The 20,634-nt window shown below is 45.5% G+C and overlaps 1 protein-coding gene across 1 annotated transcript in view; it reads left to right on the top strand.

The window, feature by feature from the left end:
* Positions 1 to 20,634, top strand: part of LOC147700535 (uncharacterized) — a 59,171-nt gene that overhangs the window by 35,183 nt on the left and 3,354 nt on the right. The gene's annotated exons all lie outside the window — the stretch shown is intronic.

Raw genomic sequence — 20,634 nt, 5'->3', positions numbered from 1 at the left:
AGTGCCCACGAGGGATATTGACCGTGACTTCCTGCTGTCCTGGACCTCTGAGCCCGTGAAGTACCGGGGGTGTGGATCCACAGGGATCCAGCTGTGGTGATAACAGAGAACAACAGACATTCCATTACGCGCATTACAAAGCAGGCAGAGCGGTGGTCAGTCTCCCTTTATCATTGGCAGATAGAATCACTGTGGTAAAAATGGTGTTTCTGCCCAAGCTGCTGTACTTCTTTATTAACATACCTATTAAACTGAATATAGTGCTATTCCGAACGTTGCAGTCGGCACTGCTGACCTTTGTCTGGGAGGGAAAACAACTGAGATGCCGATGGGAACTGCTAGTGCAGCCTTTTGATCAGGGGGGCTCTGAGGCTCCGGATCTCCGTCTTTATTACCTCTGTAAATGTAAATGTAAATGTAAATGTAATTTTTATTTATTTAGCGCATTATCACCAACGGTCTCTAAGCGCTTGCTTTGGGAACCCGTCCTGGTTTTTCCCATTGAGATAACCCGTACTGGGCACCCCCAAGGTGAAAGCCAGGCATACCGCCGCGGGGGGCCATAGTAGAGATTAAGCAAGCTATTGCCTGGAGTTGCAGAGTGTGAACCCGTGATTCGAGCAGGCACCGAAGCGAGAATTATCGAGTCTGTGGACATTTTTGGGCTCAATACCCTGCCGCGTCGGGAATTGAACCCTGGTCCCGGGCCAGACTTCTGCATCAGGGTCTGCCGCTCTAACCATTGAGCCACACTTCTCCTCTGTGCGCGGGCACACTTTGCCCATTATTGGCACTTCCCGCAGCGCTTTCAACCGCATGTGGCTATTGAAGCGGACGCTGTCCTTCCCATTCCGGTGCAGGCTATGGTTCTGTCGGGTGGCTCCGGTGGACCCCGGTTGGAAATAAACTCCCCTTTGTGCACGTCCTGGGCGTGGCGGGCTCTGGCTGCTAGAGTGCACGCATCTCATCCGGAGGTATCGGCTGCTCGGGAGCCTGCCGCACTGAGGGAGCTTGCAACGGCGGGCATTGTCAGGGTAGGGGATCTGTACAAGGAGGGTCGCTTCAAAACCCTTGGTGAGGCCCAGAATGGAGTAGATTGCAATTTCATGTTCAACTTCACGTACGTCCGAGTACGTCAGGCCATTCAGGATTCATATCCGGACTTCCCTTAGGAGCCCACTGCTCTTCGTGCGCTGCAGGCGATGGTCAAGGGGGAGAGTCTCAAGGGGCTTATTACTAGGCTCTATAATACCTCCCAGCGAGAACGAGAGTTCGAGGATGTTAGAGCTGGCACCATTGGTGTGGGTCTCCCTTCCATTTTTGCTGTTACCTCATGTGTTTTGCTGGTGTTAGATGCTTTGGGCACTGTGCCACTGCTATTCAGTGCCAGAGTGGAAGTGCTCCCTATTGTAAATTGATGTATGGATTAGTGATTCCATGTTTGGCTATTTGATTTACTTGTCAGACCCAAGTCTAGTGCACTAAGTGTGCCAGGACGTGTAATCCAAATGCTGCTGGTGGGCCTGCAGCACTGGTTGTGCCACCCGCAGAAGCAGGCTTGTAAAATGTGTCTAAGGTCTGCCATTACAGAGCCTGCGTGCAGTCTGGTACTGTCATGCTGACTGGGCAAGTGCACCCACTTCCTAAACCTTCCCTTTTCTTCATATTAGACACCCCTATGGTAGGCCCAAGGGCAGGGTGCATTGTAAGTATAAGGTAGGACAAGCCCTGATGGGGTGGCATGTCCTAATAGTGAATTACAGCCAATTTAGTTTTTCACTATTGCAAGGCTACCTGCTCTCCATAGGTCAGAATGGGCTGTTAGAATTGTTACATTTTATAATCCTAACAGGCTCAGAGAACATGGTAGAAATTCGAGTTTAGTATTCCTGAACTCAGAATAATAAAATACATCTTTTAGTAAAGTTTATTTTAGTATTCTGTGTTTGCAAATACCACTTTTAGAAAGTAGGTATTTGCTTGTCTAACCATTCAGACCTGCCTCTGCTAGGTTGTGTATCCCTTTGTCTGGTTTTGTGAGTGACAGGGCTGGGGGATTCAAAGAGACAGGCTGAGTCACCCTGTGGTGAATAGAGAGATCTGCATCTTGATGGTAGGGAGGAGTGCACCTGAACTCTGAATAGGGCTGTGCCTGCCTTCCACAATACTGGCTCCACCTCCTGTGGTGCATCTGATGTCTCTGCCCTGCACACTGAAAGAAGAGAAGGAAGATTGTCAACAAAGTGCTCCAGGGCTGTACTTGCCTTCCACAATGCTGGCTCCACCTCCTGTAGGGTGTCTGATGTTTCTGCCCTGCACTGTGAAAGGAGAGGAGAAGTCTGGTAAACAAAGTGCTCAGGAACTGGATTGGACTAGGCACAAGCCCCTCTCCCCTCAGAGAACAAAGTGTTTTGGGGTATAAATATTGGGACGCTGAGCCCATAAAATTAGATCACTTTTGGACTACAAGAAGAAACCTTTACTGAGGAGAGGAACCTGAAGAAACTGGGGAGGGACTATTCCCAAGCTGAAGTGCTGCGTGGGGGATTGGCCTACAGTGGTTGCCTTACTGCCAAAGGAAGGAGAGAGGAACTTTGTGTACTTTTCTTTCAACTTGTGAAGGATCTCCAAGGGCTTGGAAAAAAACTTGCCTCCTGCTGAAGTCTCAGGGACAACATACTTCAACCCCCAGCTCCCCAGAGTTCTTTGGAAGTGCCTGCTGCTGTTTTGGGCCTTCTGAGCGACTGCGTGTCGCAAGGAGCTGGAAGCGCGACTCAATGAGAAGAAGCGTGTTGCCGTCGCTGTGCCTGCCGTCGCAACTGCGGAGAAAGGAGGGCGTCGCCGCTGGAACTGTCGCACTGCACCGCATCAGAGAGAAGCGTACCGTAACGAAGAGGAAGCGTGTCGCCTTCGCTGCTGCTGCCGTCGCAACTCCAGAAGAAGGAGGGTGTCGCCGCTGGAGCTGTCGCACTGCACCGCATCAGGAGAAGAATCTCTCAACGAGGTCGGAGCGTGTCGCCAACGCTGTGCCTGCCGTCGCAACTCCGAAGAAGGAGGGTGTCGCCACTGGAACTGTCGCATTGCACCGCATCGACTAAGAGCACCTCGCATACCGAGAAGCGCGCCGCTGCCGGAGCTGCTGCCGTCGCATCTTGGATATGGCCGCTGTAGTTGTCGCATTGTGCGGAAGCTTCACGCATCGTGGAGAAGAGCGTTGCCGCTGGAGCTGTTGCCGTCGCATCGTAAGGGTGTCGCAGCTGCAGTCCACGCATCGAACCGAGAGCTTCTCACATCCCCCGAGAAGCGTGCCGCATCTGGAAGATTTTCACGTCTTTATTTATTTGCACCTGAACTTTGCTGCATTTCCTAGCGCTGCGACATTGCTTGTCGTGGAAGCGCAACGCAACCTAAGGTACATTGACGCAGAGTGTCGCATCTAACAACTGAACTGAACTAAGCTTAAATCTACTATCTTAAAGTAATCATAGTGTGTATTTTTGTCGTTTATGGTCTTGTGGTAACTCTATATAAAGTCTACTTATTTTTTATATAAAACCTGTGTGGTGTCCATTTGTAGTGTTGTCACTGGGTTACTGTATGTGGTCACAACTGCTTAACTTACAACGCCTCTGAAATAAGCCTTGACTGCTTGAGCCACGCTACCTAGAGGGTGAACAGGGGTTATTTTAGGGTGTAATCCCCTTGTCCTGACTAGAGGAGAGGGTCCCTGCTGGTCACAAGTACCCACCTGTGCCAACCAGAGATCCCCAAATCTAACAGAGGACCACCCGTCATGCCAACGCTGGAAGATTGCGATAGGCAGTCCAATCTCGATGGAGGTATGGACGGCATGCTGTCAGCTCACGGGCCGCCTAACGGCCAACTGCAACCTCAGGATTATCCATTTTAAATTCCTGCATCAGATATATTACTCGCCCTTAAAACTCCATAAGTATGACCTGAGAGAAACGGTGAACTGTGTGCGGTGTGGTGCTGCGGATGCAAATTTTTATCATGTTGCATGGCTGTGTGGGACAGTGCTTGCATTCTGGACTGAAGTGACTCGCATCTTGTCGGAAATGGTGTTGGAGCCTGTGGCTTGTACACCTGAGTTGTGCCTCCTGGGTTATGTCAAACGCCTGAAGTCAGCTAATAGACGCATTTGGCAATCTCCACCTTGTTTGCAAAGCGGGCGGTGGCACAGCGATGGGGATCGAGGTGTGCCCCACTATAAAACAGTGGCTTAAGGACCTGGTTTATTGTAGAGACCAGTTGCAGGTGTATGAGGAGGAGTGGCCGGAATCCTCCCGTTCTAAGGACTTCTGGAGCCCCATTACAGCATATCTGATGGCTCATCCTGATTTGTTCTAAAGGGTAGTGTTCCATGTGTTGCAATGCTGCATGAACCTTAATACACTCTCAATGGACAAGACATATATTACTACTGGGACTGAATGTTGGGTTACTCCACCTCTGCAGTGTGCTTCCTGGTTGTAGCTGACCACTGTGCAGTAAATGTTCTTGTTGTGTCGCCGCAGGGTGTTGCACATAAGTATTCTTACCGCCTGGGGAAGGTTCGGGGTGGGGCGGGAGGGTGGGGGAGTTCCTGCGGAATGTCGTTGATAAAATTGATAAATAAAATTAAACGTTTTTGTTTTTTAAACTGTCCTGGGAGCCATTGGCTCCCACTCTGGCATGAAACCGGACAAAGGAGATGTAAGTAAACTCCCCCTGTCTAGACCGTCACCTGGGAGGGTCCCCTGAATCATCCCAACCCTTTCCCTAGGGTACTCAAGGGCTTACCTGGTTGTAGGTCCCTAGATTAGTCATGGGATAAGATTCAGATCAGACACCACTGCCTGCCTTACCCTCTTACCAAGTTTGAGGCCAGTAGTCCTTGTGGGGGTTGCAATAACCGAACCCCTGGGTACTGCGTCCAACTTACAATTGCAAAGGCTTGTTGGTCTCTTTGCAAGAAGATCTTCAGGTTCCAAGTAGCCCCAACCTCGCGCATCTCCTGCGACCAGAATCTTCAGCCACAACGCATCGTGTGCATTGTGGCTTGCATCTTTTGGTGAGGTGCTTGAAGTCCTCTCGCGACTCCAGTGGTCCATTTGAAGGTCACCTTTGTTTTCTTGAGGCTCCCCTGCTTGCTCAAGGCCTGCCCTGACTCCCCCATTTGTGGTGAGTCTCCTGGACCTTGCTGGTCCTCATCGTATACTTTCTTGACTTCCTGGGTGGGCTGTATTGGCCAAGTCTTGTTGGTGCTCCCGCCAGACACCGACCCCTCAGCACTTGACATCCTTCGTGGGACAGCTCATATTCAGCTCCTGATCGTCCTCTGCATTGCCTGGTCCCCACCGCTGCAGGGTCAAGGTTCTCATCATCTTCCCTGAAGCACCTGACATTGTGGGCCTTCGTCTATCAAGCTCCTGGTCACTCCTCTTTTTTATTTAATTATATTTTTATTGAGATGGTTCCGGGTATCACACAAATTCATAATTTAACAGGATAAAATCAGGTTTAAAAAAGTACAAAAGACATTTTATAAATACAATCGTAGGAATCATAAAGCCAAAATTGTTACAAACAATAGTACATAAGGGGATACTTTCAATGTCATAACTGAATCTTTAAGTTCTTATTCATCTAGTTTCTCTCCAGTTTTTCAGCGGAGCCCATATCTTCTTACCAAATTCCCTCATCCTCTTTCCTTTAAAGTCATACAAACATTCCTCGGTATTGTGAGTTCCCAGTAGTTTAGTTAGCCACATCTGGAAAGTGTGAGCCACAGAGTCTTTCCAACCAGCCGTTATTAAAATCCTAAAAACAGCCATAGATATAAAAATAAATGCTTCAGCTTCATACTCTAGCTTTAAGCTTTCGTCCCTGCCGATCAAAACAGTAGTAGGGGATAGAGTGATTTGTTGCTCTAGCAGCCCCGTTAAAAATCTTTCAATTTCTTTATGTACTGGAATTAGATTCTGGCAGTTATAAAACATGTGAGGTAAATCTGCAGGACCTTGACCACATCTAGGGCATCTATAATTTTCTCTCTTACCCCACTTAAACAACTTAGCAGGCGTATAATATAAGTTAAAAATAGTCTTATAATGCTGTGCCTTTAAATTTGAAGCTCTTAATATCTTTTTATTCATTGCTAGGGCAAAATCAATATCTATATCTGGATCCCCAGTTCTTTCCGCCCAATCTGATTCAATTTGGCCAATGTCATCCCCCAAGCCCTGCAAAAGGTAACTATAACCGATTTTAATCCTTTTGCCGCCATTCATAACATACTTCAAAATTGGGTTAAGCTCCTGAATTACAATCCTGGGTCTGATAGATTTAACTGTTTGTTCCAATTGTCTGTATAACAACCATTGGGACGCAGGTATACCAAATTTTTGCTGAAGCATGTCGAATCCGAGTAGTTCATCCTCATACCAGACATTTGATCCCCGATTCCTTCCATAACCTACTATTACTGTTCAGTCCAAGATGAGCGAAAAGATTTGACCGCCATATATCTACCATACTATTAATTTTTGGAATCTTCAGATACCTCATTATTGATTTCCATGTGCCCCAGGCACTCAACATCACTCTGTTTTTACCCCTTTTAAAATATCTACAGTTAATTTCTCGAGTAAGTAGGCCCACTGCTTTTCTACCAACTATTAATTCATAAATTGTAGGGTTTCTAGCTATATCGTTCGATACATCAATATCATCAAATTTAAACAGTACATTCATTTGCAATATTTGACAAGCCCAATGATACAACCTTAAATTTGGTGCAGTCAAGCCCCCTCCTTCCAATGGTGCTGATAGTCGAGCCAGAGATCTACGTATCTTCCCATATTGCCACACGAATTGTGAAAAAACAGCTTCTATTTTCTTCAGGAGACCCTCTTCTACTAGCAGTGGTATTGCACGAAAGAGGTACAGTAATTTCGGAAACATGGACATCTTCAGAACGTTCACTCTACCAATCAAAGATAAATGTAAGACGTCTATTCTTCTTAGCTCTTTATCAATAGCTGTGATCAAGGGTACATAATTTTCTTGTATGATTTTCTCCACATTCGCATTGATCCTCACCCCAAGATAGACTGCTGATTCCACATACCTCCGATCGGCTTTATAAATATTATTAGTACTGATTATTATAGATTTTTCTTCGTTCAGCTTATAACCCGAGCGGAGTCCAAATGTTTTAGCTAGTTGACTCAATTCTACCATAGCCATCTGCGGGTTGATAGTACCTATTGCCAAATCATCCGCATAAGCCAATAATTTGGTAGTATGTCCATTTAAAATAACAGGGGTGATTTGGTCTGAATCTAAAATTTCCCTTATTAATGGATCAATGTAAAGTGAAAAGAGTATAGGAGAGCAAGGACACCCCTGACGAGTGCCTCTCCTAATTACCACTTCCTCTGACTGTAGTCCCATAGTTGTAATTCTAGCTACTGGATCTAAGTACATAGCTTTTATTGCTTTCCTACACTTCTCTCCAAAGCCTGTACTGTCCAATACCTCCCACAAGAACTCCCAGACCACACGGTCGAAGGCTTTTTCAGCATCTAGGAGAATCATGGCCATTTCTCCCCCCATGGCAGCCGTCGCATCTTATAACAGATTTTCACTTGGACTTGCTGTTTATAACGGAAACGTGGACGGATGGCGCTTCAGACCCGGACCTAGTCATAGCAGTCCCCACCGGGTTCACGATACATAGGCAGGACAGAATAGGTCAGAGGGGAGGTGGGGTTGCCATTATTGTCAGAGACAATTTCCCTATCAGGACCATACTGATACCATCTACCTCCTGTGAAGCCATAATGTTCAGTATTAAGCTTACTCCCCACTTCAACCTCAAAGGCGTATTGATATACCGCCCACCAGGAGCACGTGCCCCCTTTCTACTCAGCCTAGGGTCAATACTGGAATCTATAGCACTTGAAGATCACTTCATGGTGTTAGGGGATTTCAATTTCCACCTCGAATTAGGCAATGACGTTGATACAGCCTGTCTTTCATCGGACATGGAAACGTTAGGGTTGCATCAACGAATATCTGCCCCCACCCATGAGGCCGGTCACACCCTCGAAGGCATATTCACCAATATCGAGACACTATACATCACAGCTCTCCTTCCTATGCCATGGACCGATCATCATGTTATCCTTGGCAAGTTAGCCACCCCGATACCCTCAAGACGAGAGTGGTTAACCATGCCCCCAAACAGGTGAGAGCATGGAAAGACGTGAACGTGGGGACACTGAATACTCTCTTAGCAAGAACATCGCCTCTGTTATCAGATGATCCCACGGTCGCTGCAAATCAGTTCCATAACTGGCTCAGTCAGGCCACACAAGAGTTAGTGCCTTTAAAATCTATTTCCCAGAATCGAGCTTCCCCCAGTGCACCTTGGTTCTCTGACGAACTTAAAAAGCAGAAAAAAGTCAACAAACAAAGAGAAAGACACTGGCGAAAGCAGTACGACCCCGAGAGTAAAAACTTATATAAAGAGTCACTTGCTCGATACAAACAGATGATTGCAGAGGCGAAAAGAGCCTACTATTCTGAACAAATCGACAAGGCAAAAAACTCTTGTAAAGAGCTATTTGACATAACTAAGCGCCTGGCTGGCGGCACGCAGGATCTTACACCCCCCCCTTCACAACATCTCTGCGACACCTTATCCGATTTTTTCTTTAAGAAAGTCAACGATATCTATCAGGCTTTTTCCTTAAATATCAATACCGCGCCTCGTTCTCTTCCTTCTACACCGCGGGACAACTCATTGACACGCTTCGCTGACCTTACTATGGATCAGACAAAGAGCATTATTTCAAGGATCAAAACAGGGTCAGCACTGGACCCTTGCCCGCTTAAAGTGCTTGCCCCAGTCATGGACACGTTGATTCCGGTTATAACTCGGGCCTGTAACGCCTTGTTCAGTTCCGGCATTTTCCGGGTCTCACTGAAACACACGTTGGTCAAACCCCTACTAAAAAAATGTAATCTTAACAAAGATGAACTAAAAAACTATCGACCGATAGCGAGTCTCCCGTTCCTGGCCAAAGTCATAGAAAAAGCTATGAACCAGCAACTGTCGGAGTTCGTCGAGCAACATCAGCTGCTCGACAACACTCAGTTTGGATTCCGCAAATGCCATGGCACGGAGACTGCACTCCTAAAAGTGGCCGATGACATCAGAGCCATACGGGATCAGGGGGGGACAGCAGTCCTGGTCCTGCTGGATCTCTCTGCTGCCTTCGACACGGTCGACCACAAGATCTTGGCCGACCGTGTCGAACGACTAGGGGTCCAGGAAACAGCGCTGGACCTACTTGTATCGTTTCTGGCCAACAGAACCCAGGCGGTATCCCTAGGACCATACCAATCCTCTAAGGTGTCCTTGCCTTGTGGGGTCCCTCAAGGCTCATCCCTAAGTCCGACACTATTTAATATCTATGTGTCGGACCTTGCCAGTGTCATCAAAGCATTTGGGATGAGCCTGACCTCCTACGCTGACGACACCCAATTGGTATTGGCCATTAAAGGGGATGGTGAAGAAGTGGCCAATCTATTCACCAGAGGAATGGTGGCTATAGGTGACTGGATGGCTACAAATTGTCTTAAACTTAATTCAGAAAAAACTGAAGTGGTCATTTTCGGTCACCTCTCCCCGGGCTGGTCATCAGTCTGGTGGCCAACATCGTTTGGTACTCCGCCCTGCCCAGCTCTCAAAGTTAGAAATCTGGGCGTCACTTTTGATGTAGGTCTAAACTTTATGGCACACGCTAACAAGACTGCTGCAACTGCTCACACGAAACTCAGAATGATCAGAAAAATACTACCCTACCTACCGGATACTGCTGGGAGAACTCTGGTCAGCTCATTGGTCTTGTCCGCCCTGGACTATTGTAATGCCCTCTTTTTAAATGCACAATCCAGGGTGACAAACAAGATGCAATCAATTCAAAATGCAGCCGCCCGTATGTTGGCGGGACTTCCAAAATTTGCATCTGTCTCAAGCACCATCAGGGAACTTCACTGGCTCCCGATACGTAGTCGTATCAAATTTAAATCATTGTGTATTGTCTATAAAGCACTCAATAGTCAAGGTCCCCATTTCCTGAAACACAATCTTCTTCATTACATCCCCACTCGTTCTCTCCGCTCTTCTCATCATAATCACCTAGTAGTCCCTCGTACTAGAACAGTCACATGGGGCGACAGGCGCTTTCTGGTCGCCGCTCCCAGACTTTGGAACATCCTTCCTCTACATATCAGGACCAGCCCCTCATTATTCATATTCCGCAAACAACGTAAGACTTGGTTATTTGACCAATAGCTCTTTTTTCCTGTAGGCCTTACCAAATGCTGATCCACTCCCTTAAGCCAGCGCCGAGACGCCTACGGGTATTCGCTGCGCTTTAAAAATGCCAATAAATAAATAAACGAGATCGCACGCGAGGTGTGGTCTGTCGTGCCTCTCCCTGGAACAAACCCGTGCTGCCATGGGGAGACAAGTTGGCCAATATACCCCCCCAGCCTCTTTGCCCATACCTTAGAATACAGTTTGGTATCCGCATTTATCAATGAAATTGGCCGATAAGAACCTGGATTTACCTCTGGTTTGCCTTTTTTTATGAAAAACCACAATGTTCGTCTGTTTCCATGAGTCTGGGATCTTCCCTGAGCATATTATTCCGTTAAAAAGGTCTAAAAGTAAAGGCAGAATTTCCTCCCCAAGAATTTTATAAACCTCTATAGGTATCCCATCTGGACCTGCAGCTTTGCCTGCTGCAAGATCTTGTAAGGCTATCCTAATCTCCTCTAATGATATGTCTTTTTCCAGCTGCTCTCTATCCTTATCATCTAACGTCGGAAATGTAGTTCCGGAATCTTGTCTAGAAGGTACCCATCTATCCTCCTGATCATATAGTTTTTGGTAAAATCTTTGGAAAACACCCATTATCTCTCTTGGATCCGAATATTCTATACCATTCTCTTCAATCTTCTGGATATTGTTTTTATTGGAATCTTGCCTTATGCGCAACGCTAGTGCTCTGCCGGCTTGTTCACCTGTCTCATAACGTTTCGCTCGAGACGTCTGGTATTCCCTAGTCTCCTTTTGCGTGAGTACTTTTAAAATATCTCCCTTGATCAACGCCATAGTTTTAGCTGTTTCACTCCCATCCTTGCCTAATCCTATTTCCTCTGTATGCTGGTTCTCTGATATTACTAACTCTGACATGAGCTTTTCGACCTTGCTTCTATCCTCCTTCCTTAGTCTTGCGGAGCAGCTGATCGTCTCCCCCCTTAAAGATGCCTTAAAGGTTTCCCATACCCCGTTCCGGGATGAGCTATATCTATTTATATCGAAGAACTCCTTCGCCCATTGCTTTATATGTTTAACAAACCTATCATCTTTCAAAAGTTTCCTTTCGAATGTCCATTTAGTTGTTCTTCTGGGTATATTATCTACTTTATATGTCATTATAAGGGGATTATGATTCGAGACTAATCTTGGAAGCTTAGCAATTCTGACTTTACATAATTCTCTTGTTGAAATAAAGAAATAATCCAACTTAGAATATTTTTGAGCTGGAAATGAGAAATAAGTATGGCCCGGGTCCCCGGGTACTTTTTCCGACCAAACATCTGACAGACCATGAGACCGTAGAAGTGAGCTTAGTGCTCTATATACCTTCTGTTTGCGTCCTATATATGTACCTCCTTGGCTCCAATTAACCGAGATATTCATATCTCCACACAACACCAAAGGGGTACCCCAATTAGCTAGTTCACCCTCAAGCTCATCAAATACTGCTGGTTCATCTTCGTTTGCTCCATAAATCACACACACTGTGATGCCTAAGTCCAGTTCAACCAAAACCCATCTACCGGACCCGTCCGTTTTAGTGCGTCTCACCCCCCCAGATTACATTTCCCCATAATGGCCACCCCCTGTGGATGTTTGTGACGAGCAGCCTAACAGGGATATTCAATAGTTTCCTTTTAGCCCAAGGCAGATGGGTTTCTTGTATACACAGTACGTCAATATTATTAAACTTAACAAAGTGGCTCAATCTCTGTCGTTTCTTCCAGTCATTTAGGCCCCCTACGTTGATAGTACATATCCTAATGTGTGACATTAATGACATAGTTTTTACTTCCAACCTGACTAATATCCATGAATTTACTGTATACCGACATCAAACCCTTTTCCATCTCAAATTTTTTTTCCTTTTTGCTCCCCTCCTCCACCCCCACCACCCTCCCCCTGCCCCCCGGCACCTCCCACTCCTGGCCTCCCCCCCTACAGCCCCTCCCGCCCACCCTCCTCTCCACCCCACCCACCTCTTTTCAGAGGCGCTCAGACCAGCCGGTCTGTGCATGTGATGGTTCGCAGTGATAACTGAAGAGATTTATACTAAGACCATCATAGTTCCTGTGACTCTATTGTCCCCTCCACCCTACACACCATCCCACTCCACACCCTACCCGTTCTTACTGTTTTACATTTTGCAACCTTTTTAAGTGCTTCTACCATAACATTTCCTGCTCATATCTTTGGAATAGCCTAAGGACCTTGTTTATCCAAATATTCCTTTGCTTTTATCTCAGAGGAGATATACAAGGTTCTCTCCCCATTAATTATTTTCAGCTGTGCCGGATTTATTAGGTATGCCTGCATACCCTTGTCCTGAAATAGTTTAATCATCTGTCTTAGTCTCCAGCGTCTCTCCACCGTGACATGACAAAAATCCGGCCGAACAAAGAAGGAGAAGCCGTCAACATTCTTTTTTAAGTCCGGTCTTGCCTTCTCTGAAATTGCCTGCCTCAGGTTATAATTTCCAAGAAATATTAAAATCGCTCTGGGCTTGTCTCCCTCTTTAGCGTTTTTATGAACTTTGAAGGGAAAACGATGTGCCCTCTGAATCTCCTTCGCCCAATCCCATCCCTTCAGTTCAGTGAAGGCATGTTCAAACAACTTTATTACAAAGGCCCTCGTGTCCGTATCTTCTGAACCCTCTGGTATCCCTAGTATGCGAAGGTTATTTTTTCCGTGACCTATTCTCCAACGCCTCAAGTTTCCACTGTACATCAATCATCTGTTCCCCTTGTAGATCTACTTTGCTAGAAGCAGCTGCCGTCTCTGCTTCTGTCGAGACCACTCTTTCTTCTAGATTGGTGGCACGCTCTCCCAAATTCGTATATACTTTTGTCAATTTTCTTACCGCTCCTTGTATTTTCCTGACCGCAGCCTGTGATTTGAGGCTTTCCTGTCGAGCCTCCTCCCTATGTGCAAATATTTCCTGGTGTATCACCTCCAGAAGAGACATTTGCGCTGCCTCCCCTCCAGGGCTCTCCGAAAGGGAATTAGTCACCGACTGATCTCGTCTCTGTCCATACATTCTTGGTACTATATTAGATTTTACAGCAGTTGTTGGAGGGATGTCTTCTTCCTTCTCAGGTTCACTATCGGTGGCTGAACCGCTATCCTCTCGATCCAAGCTGCCCTCATCTTCGTCTGACCATTCCCCCCCCTCTGAGACTGAAAAGAAAGCCTCACTGGGGACTTCTTTCTTATCATCTGTACTTTCAATAGGCTCTTCTTCAGGCACCTCTTCCAACGCTAGGAGGGGAGTATCAGATTCTGGGTTCGGGATAGCATTTGTAGTTATTTCAGTTTCTTCCACTACCTCAGCTTTTTCCTTCATATGCTCCTCTTCATTTGCAGAATCAATGATCTGAGCAGTTAAATCTACTCTCTGTGCAGCCATCTTTTTCCCTTTTGGGCTGCCACCCTCCATTATCCCCTCCTCCAGAGACTCGTTAGAAGGTTCTTTCTCTTTACTTATTTTATGGAAAATATTCGAGATTGGGGTAGTACCATGATTAATCTTAGCTGCTCCTTGTTGCTGTACTGTTTTCTTAGTGGGGGATGTTAGATTTTTCCTCTTAGTTCCATCTACCTCCCTTTCAGACACTAACTCTGTCTGTTCAGCAGCAGCTTTTCTTCTCGCAGCTGCTTTGGCACTGGCGCTCATTTTTGGGGCCATGATCTCTTTCCTCCTCTCCTTGTCCCCAAACTGCTCCTTACCACATGCTTTGTCGTCCCAATCGCTTTCCACAGTCTTTATTGCTGCTTCCAGAGTGCCCCGTAATTTTCTGCCTTCTAATTGCAACTGCGCGCTTGTCTGCGTGGATCTCGAAAGTCTCTGCCTCTGCCGATTCCCGAGAAGCAAACGCCGCCCGCCTCGCGAGCTCCGCCTCCACTCGGCAAACTCTGTGAGCTCCGCAAGCAGACCTGCCCCTGCCACGCTTCCCGACGTAATCCTCCCTGCAACCCGCGCCAGCTCCCGCAGAAGCCGCCTGAGCGGTTGGTGACAGGTGAGAAGCATACGGCGATTTTTCCCCTCCAGCGATTACAGTGCTCTGGTTACAGTTCACGGGTTTTGCGAGGATGTGGGTTCTTAGTCCTGGTTACCGCACAATGTTAAAGCCGGGATCTCTCCAGTTTCACTGCTGCCCGGCCGTCCTAAGCGGCCGCCATCTTGCCCCCCTTGAATGACCTCTAGCTCCTGGTCACTCCTCAGTGACCCAGACTCTGTCCCCTCTGCTTTCAGGTACTCCTCGACAAGAATCCATGTATGGATTCCCACAGACACTTTCTCCACTTCCAGCAGCGGCATCTCATAAGCCCTGCCCCTCTCACTTGCCTAATCCTATCCATTAAATGTTGATGAGGAGGGTCTGACTTCAAACTTTTTTTTAACTTTAAGACCCCATAAACAAAATGTTTTGAAGACCTCTGTGCTAGACCACCGCTCTATCGAGGTATATAACTAGGTAGTCTGCTGGGGTGCAACTTAAGTTTCCAGCCATTGTTTGAGGAATTAAACCATGTCATGTCCCTCTGCTTATTCAAGAAAAACAGTCTGTGAGGTCTTGGAATGTGCCCTCAATTTCCTCCATGGTTGCAGTGGTGATATAGTCATTTCGGTCTCTTTGACGCAGCCAGACAACTTCCCATGTTTGGATTCCAATACGTTCTTTATAGACGTGAGTGTTTCAAGAATTCTTTTCAGTTTGGCATCTACTGGTGTTGGTTTTTCAGCACCTGTATCATCTTCGCTTCCTGATGACAGATTTTTCTGTACCTTAATTTCACCCAATGTTGGTAACTCTGCTAGTTGTACAATGTGGTCTGGAGGGAGAGGGATGAGGGTGCTTGCTGTTTTACTTTCCGGCACCCTGTGGTTTTGCAGTGAACCAGCACCTACTCTAGGAAAATTTCTTCTTTTTCTGTCGATTCCGCCTTGGGAGGCCCCTTGTCACAAGTGCCAGATTCATTTCTGCCCAGGTGTTTATCTAACTCAGATTTCCAGCTCAGTTTCAGCTGCGCTTTGTGGGCGGTTTATCAAGGGGACTTTATTTTGTCCCCTTCCTTCTGGCCTCTTGCTGAGGTGGGAATTATGGGTCCCTGTTCAATATTTGGGTGATGCCCGAGATCCCAGCCTCTTTCATGAGGTCTTTTCCATCTTAAGCTGCTTTTAAGCCCATTCTGTGCTGCTTTTCCTCTCTACTGGTGCCAGAGGCTTCTTTTTTGCAACAAGGCTGCAGCAAAGTAAATAAACTTCTGTGCAAGGAGGTAGCAGATCAAGAGAGCTGCCTTCCTTCCACCCACAGGTCGGGAGCCACCTACATTCACCGCTGACCAGGGAAAATGCTGTTTCACTCGCTCGGAGAGATGCCATCCCAAAGGACCGCTATCACCACATATCACTCTTCTCAATAGTTCTCACATATCATGTCTGTCTTTTGATGTACTTTTTTAAAACCATATAGCCACAAAACTACAATCAGGATTGGGCCTATTCCTGTCCAAATGGATGGTATGAGGATTTATTAAACAAAAATAAAACATGGAAACAATACATTAACATAAAGTTAGCAGGATGTGACAGATTTCCTTACCTCAGGCATGTAATTTATAGTGACGTTTAAGTGAAAATCGGAAATAAAAACAGTCACAATAAAAAGAACATCTTGTACTCCGTATAAATCATAAATGAAGGTAAGAGTTAAGACGTGGTTGTCGACGACGTTTCGATCCCCAACAATGGTTATTGGATCATCATCAGGACTAATGAATTAAAAAATGCCTGAGAAGTTCCTGGATAAGGTAGGGGAGAGGGGTAAGAGGGATAAAGAGGGGGAAGGGAGGGAGAGAAGAAGGAAGGGAGAAAGAGTTATTAGGGAGGTAGGGTGACTGATAGGGGGTTGGCACTTACACCAGTGTGAGCAATAATGATTTAATTGCGGGTGACACATTCTATGCTGGGGACCCAGTGTGGTGGGTTGCAGACAGCTCAGTCTAAACTCATGCAGAGTTAGGTGAAGGCGAGGCAATCTACGCGTACATGATCCGATGGTGATGCTTATATTATGCAATAGGTGATAAGGAGAAGGTTCTTACTATAGATGCAGTGTGTGAGACACAATACAAGTGGAGAGGAACAATGTCCTAACTAAAGGCTGATAGATCCAGTGCAGACTTTGAGATTCCTGGTTGATTGTCATTTGAGAGTCACGTGGAGAGCATCAATGTCCTATCCAGGGCGGCTAGTGTGTGTGCGGCAGGTCGACTGGTTAAGGAAGGTCAGATAAGGGGGTGATTAAGAAGACGACAGAGGCACCAGAGGTCACAAAACCAAACATGTAGTGAAAGCGTGAGAGCGTTTATCGAGATAAGGTCTTAGGGGAGAACAAGGTCTCAACCCGAACTAGATCCGTAGGTGGGGTAGATAGGTACTGGCAGCGCCTGATAGCTGCAAAAAAAGATTGGTAATGCATGAGGGTCTGTGAAGCTAGCTGGGCTGTAGAGGAAACAAGTATGTGGTATCATGCTGTACTTACCACGCTCGACGTTCGGGGAGACCGAAGCCAGGGAATGAATCCAAGGATGAGAGGCCCGAGGGGTGGAAAAGGGAGAGAAAGTGTTGAAGTACGAGCGCTGGCTGAAGTGAGGCGCGAGGTCCTGCAGACAGCTGGTATATGGAAAGTGAAAGCTAACAAGCTTACCTGCACAATGGCCGCGAGGATTGTGGTCCGGAAGTGATAGAACGATGAGTGCTTACGCCGCGGGTCGATTAAGTATCAACGCGTGACTGTGCGCATGCGCGTTAGCGTAATAGCTAGAGCAGCATTAACCTGTTTTAGCCCGGCTAGTGGTGGGTGCCATGATGGGTGAAGTACGCTGTTAGATGGTAAAGCGGAGAAGGGGATACGCAGAGAGCGGGGTTTGGAAATGAGTAAAGGGTGAGCCATTCACATTCATCCGTAGTAGAATATACAGATATTCACCAGCATGTAAATGTAATGATATTGCATGAGATCAAGACAGAGTGACCCAATTAAAATTAGAACATTGTGTAGCATTCTGATTCAACATTAGTCAACTTCAAAACCAGTCAAGAGCATATAAGTGTCACGATATGGCATAGGACTAATAAAGTGTGGCTAATTGAATTAGGACATAAGTATATAGGTAGAGTTACATTAGGTACAAATTGGTGGTTCACCAATGTTTGTAATCATGGTGTAATAGCCTTATTGTCATGAAAGTGGAGAGGAAAGTCATTCTACTCTTTCGATCAGGTTAGTCCAGTCCTCAATGCGGTTTAATTCAGTATGGAGACTGTCTGTGCATAAAATCCATTCAAGTTCCTTCTTGTTTAGGATACCACTGTTGTCAGAGATACTGGGTGGTGATTGGGTCACATGAATTACTTGCCAACGCAGGTCGTTTTCTGTATGCCCCTGGATGGTGAAAAGTTCCACAAGTGGCGCATTGGGCGTTTGGCATCTCTGGCGGCTCCGGTGTTGGCATATTCTGATTCTGATTTTTTGCGTAGTTTGCCCAATATAGATTAGATTGCATGGGCATGTGATTGCATATGATATATAACATTTTGAGTGTTACTATTGGAGTAATTGGTTAAGGTTACATCAATTATTGCATACGCAGATTTCTTAGTATCAGTTGTTAAATGACAAACACTACAACTACCACATTTATAGTGGCCCCGTGTAGTAGGGAGGCCCCATATCTCTGTGAGTGTCTGCGTCATTTCTTGGTTGCCAGAGCTGCCCTAAGAGATCTTTTATGCTCTTATTATTTTTAAAGGCAAACAAAGGCGGTTCTAATTTCAATTTTCCAGCAGTGAGTACAGGCCAATGTTTTAAAATACATTTCTTGACTGAATTAGAAATCGGCGTGAATGTGGTGACACATACAGTCTTCTCATCACAGTTTCTAGCTTTTGGGTCAGGAGTGTTTCACAAGGACAGTACCTCGTGCGCTTGAGTGAGTTCTTGACGAGTTTCGTGGATAGCCTCTATTAGTTATCCTTTTCAAGAGATTATGTGCTTCTCTGAAGTAGTCCTTTTTATGGAAACAATTGCGTCTGATGTGCAGGAATTGTGAATAAGTTAGGGAATCTCGCAATGCCCGTGGGTGATGGCTATTGTAGACAAGTAGAGTGTTTTTCTCAGTTAGCTTGCGGTAGAGGGTGGTGTAGAGCCTATTGTTGTACTTATGATTAATAAGTCAAGGAAGGCCGTCTCTTTTTTGCCATATGTTAAAGTAAATTTAATACAGAGTTTCACTTGAATCTATTCAAGAGGACATGCGTTGCTATACGATACGAGAAAGAATGTTAGGAAGATTTAATTGTTTTTACTTGGATTAACCAGCATGTCACGGTAAGCGCAAAGCAATTAGCATCTGCAAGTCCGATTTTTTGGTTAAAATAATGATTTTGAGCGTCATGTGAAAAGGCAGGACGCACTTTTGTATTTAAAAGCCTAGTTAATTATGAGAGAACGACGAAGGGGCAACAAAAAGCCATATGTGTTAGGAATGGGATACATATACTTTCTATAATGTTGCAATTAATGTTCACAGAATTACATGCATTTGGTAGTTTATAGAGGATAGTTGTTTAAAATACAATGTAGCATGTTGCTTTAAAATTGAATGAATTATGTTTATATTTGTATTCGTAGATGCCCCTGACGAAGGGAATAAGTTCCCGAAATGCATTGGGTGGATGTAAATAAATTATGGCATGTGGAACCTACCATGGACTCCTGAACCTTTTTAGAAACCTTTTTAGAAAATCGGTGAACCAAAGATTACGATTGAATAAAATGAATTGAACTATAAAGCATGGATGAAAGTTAATAGTTTAAAATTAAAGAAAAAAAGCAAAGAGTAAAGCACATGAACTTAATTCATTTGATTCAAATGATGTCGTGTCGTGGCAGTGCAGCTCGGTGGAATCTCAGGAGGTTCCCTTGGTGGATTTTAAGTAAATTTAAGACCATTACAATGGGCATTTAAGCATTCCTGGAACTGAATAAGAGATTCTTCATATCCTTTCCAAATTAAAAAGATAAGATCTATTTACCTTCTCCACTCCAAAACGTTCAGGGCAAATGGGTTGAGATGGGACAAAATCTTGTTGGTTTCAAGCCAGTCCATTGATCCTCTCCATGACTCCCAATTGACAATTTACCAGGAACCTCGAAGTCTGCGCTGGATCTATCACCCTTGGTTAGGACATCGTTCCTCTCGTTTCTCATTCACTGCATCCATAGAAAGAGCCTTCTCCTTATCTCCTATTGCATGATATAAGTGTCACCTTTGGATCATGTATGCGTAAATTGCCTCGCCTTCACCTAACTCTGCATATGAGTTTAGACTGAGCTGCCTGCAACTCACCACACTGGGTCCCCAGCATGGAATGTGTAACCCGCATTTAATTCATTATTGCTCACACTGGTGTAAGTGCCAACCCCCTATCAGTCACCCTACCTCCCTAATAACTCTTTCTCCCTTTACCTTCCCTCTTCTCACCCTCGCCTCCCCCCTTATCCCTCTTACCCCCTCCCCTACCTTATTCAGGCAACTTCTCAGGCATTTTTTGATTCATTAGTCCTGATGATGATCCCATAACCATTGTTGGGGATCGAAACATCGTCGACAACCACGTCTTAACTCTTACCTTCATTTATGATTTGTACGGAGTACAAGATGTTCTTTTTACTGTGACTGTTATTTCCTATTTTCACTTAAAAGTCACTTTAAGTTACATGCCTGAGGTAAGGAAATCTGTTGATTTCCAGAAACCCCATCACGTCCTGCTCACTTTGTTAATGTATTGGTTCTATGTTTTATTTTTGTTTAATAAATCCTAATAACATTCATTTGGACAGGAATAGACCCAATCCTGAGTGTAGTTTTGTGGCTATATGGATGTATTCTTCTTGAAAGGGACCGCTGTCTCTAATAACTTTCTACTACCCTTGGTCTCTTCTGACTAAAAGGGTCCCCTTGTTCTGTGTTTATGTACTTTTTTTAATAGCATAGAAGTTATTTCTTTATGATGTGACTGCATCTTATTACTGTGGTGGTGTTCTCCAATCCCAAATCATACCATAAATACCATAACGTTTCTTTAGCAAAGGCTCAGATATGTTACTGGTCTGGATCTTGTTGTCCAAACATGCTATTATCATGAGATTAGTCATTCTGCAATC

Source organism: Lissotriton vulgaris, chromosome 7 (genome assembly GCF_964263255.1).
Source record: "Lissotriton vulgaris chromosome 7, aLisVul1.2, whole genome shotgun sequence".
NCBI classification, from domain to species: domain Eukaryota; kingdom Metazoa; phylum Chordata; class Amphibia; order Caudata; family Salamandridae; genus Lissotriton; species Lissotriton vulgaris.
This window is presented reverse-complemented; position numbering and strand designations above follow the sequence as displayed.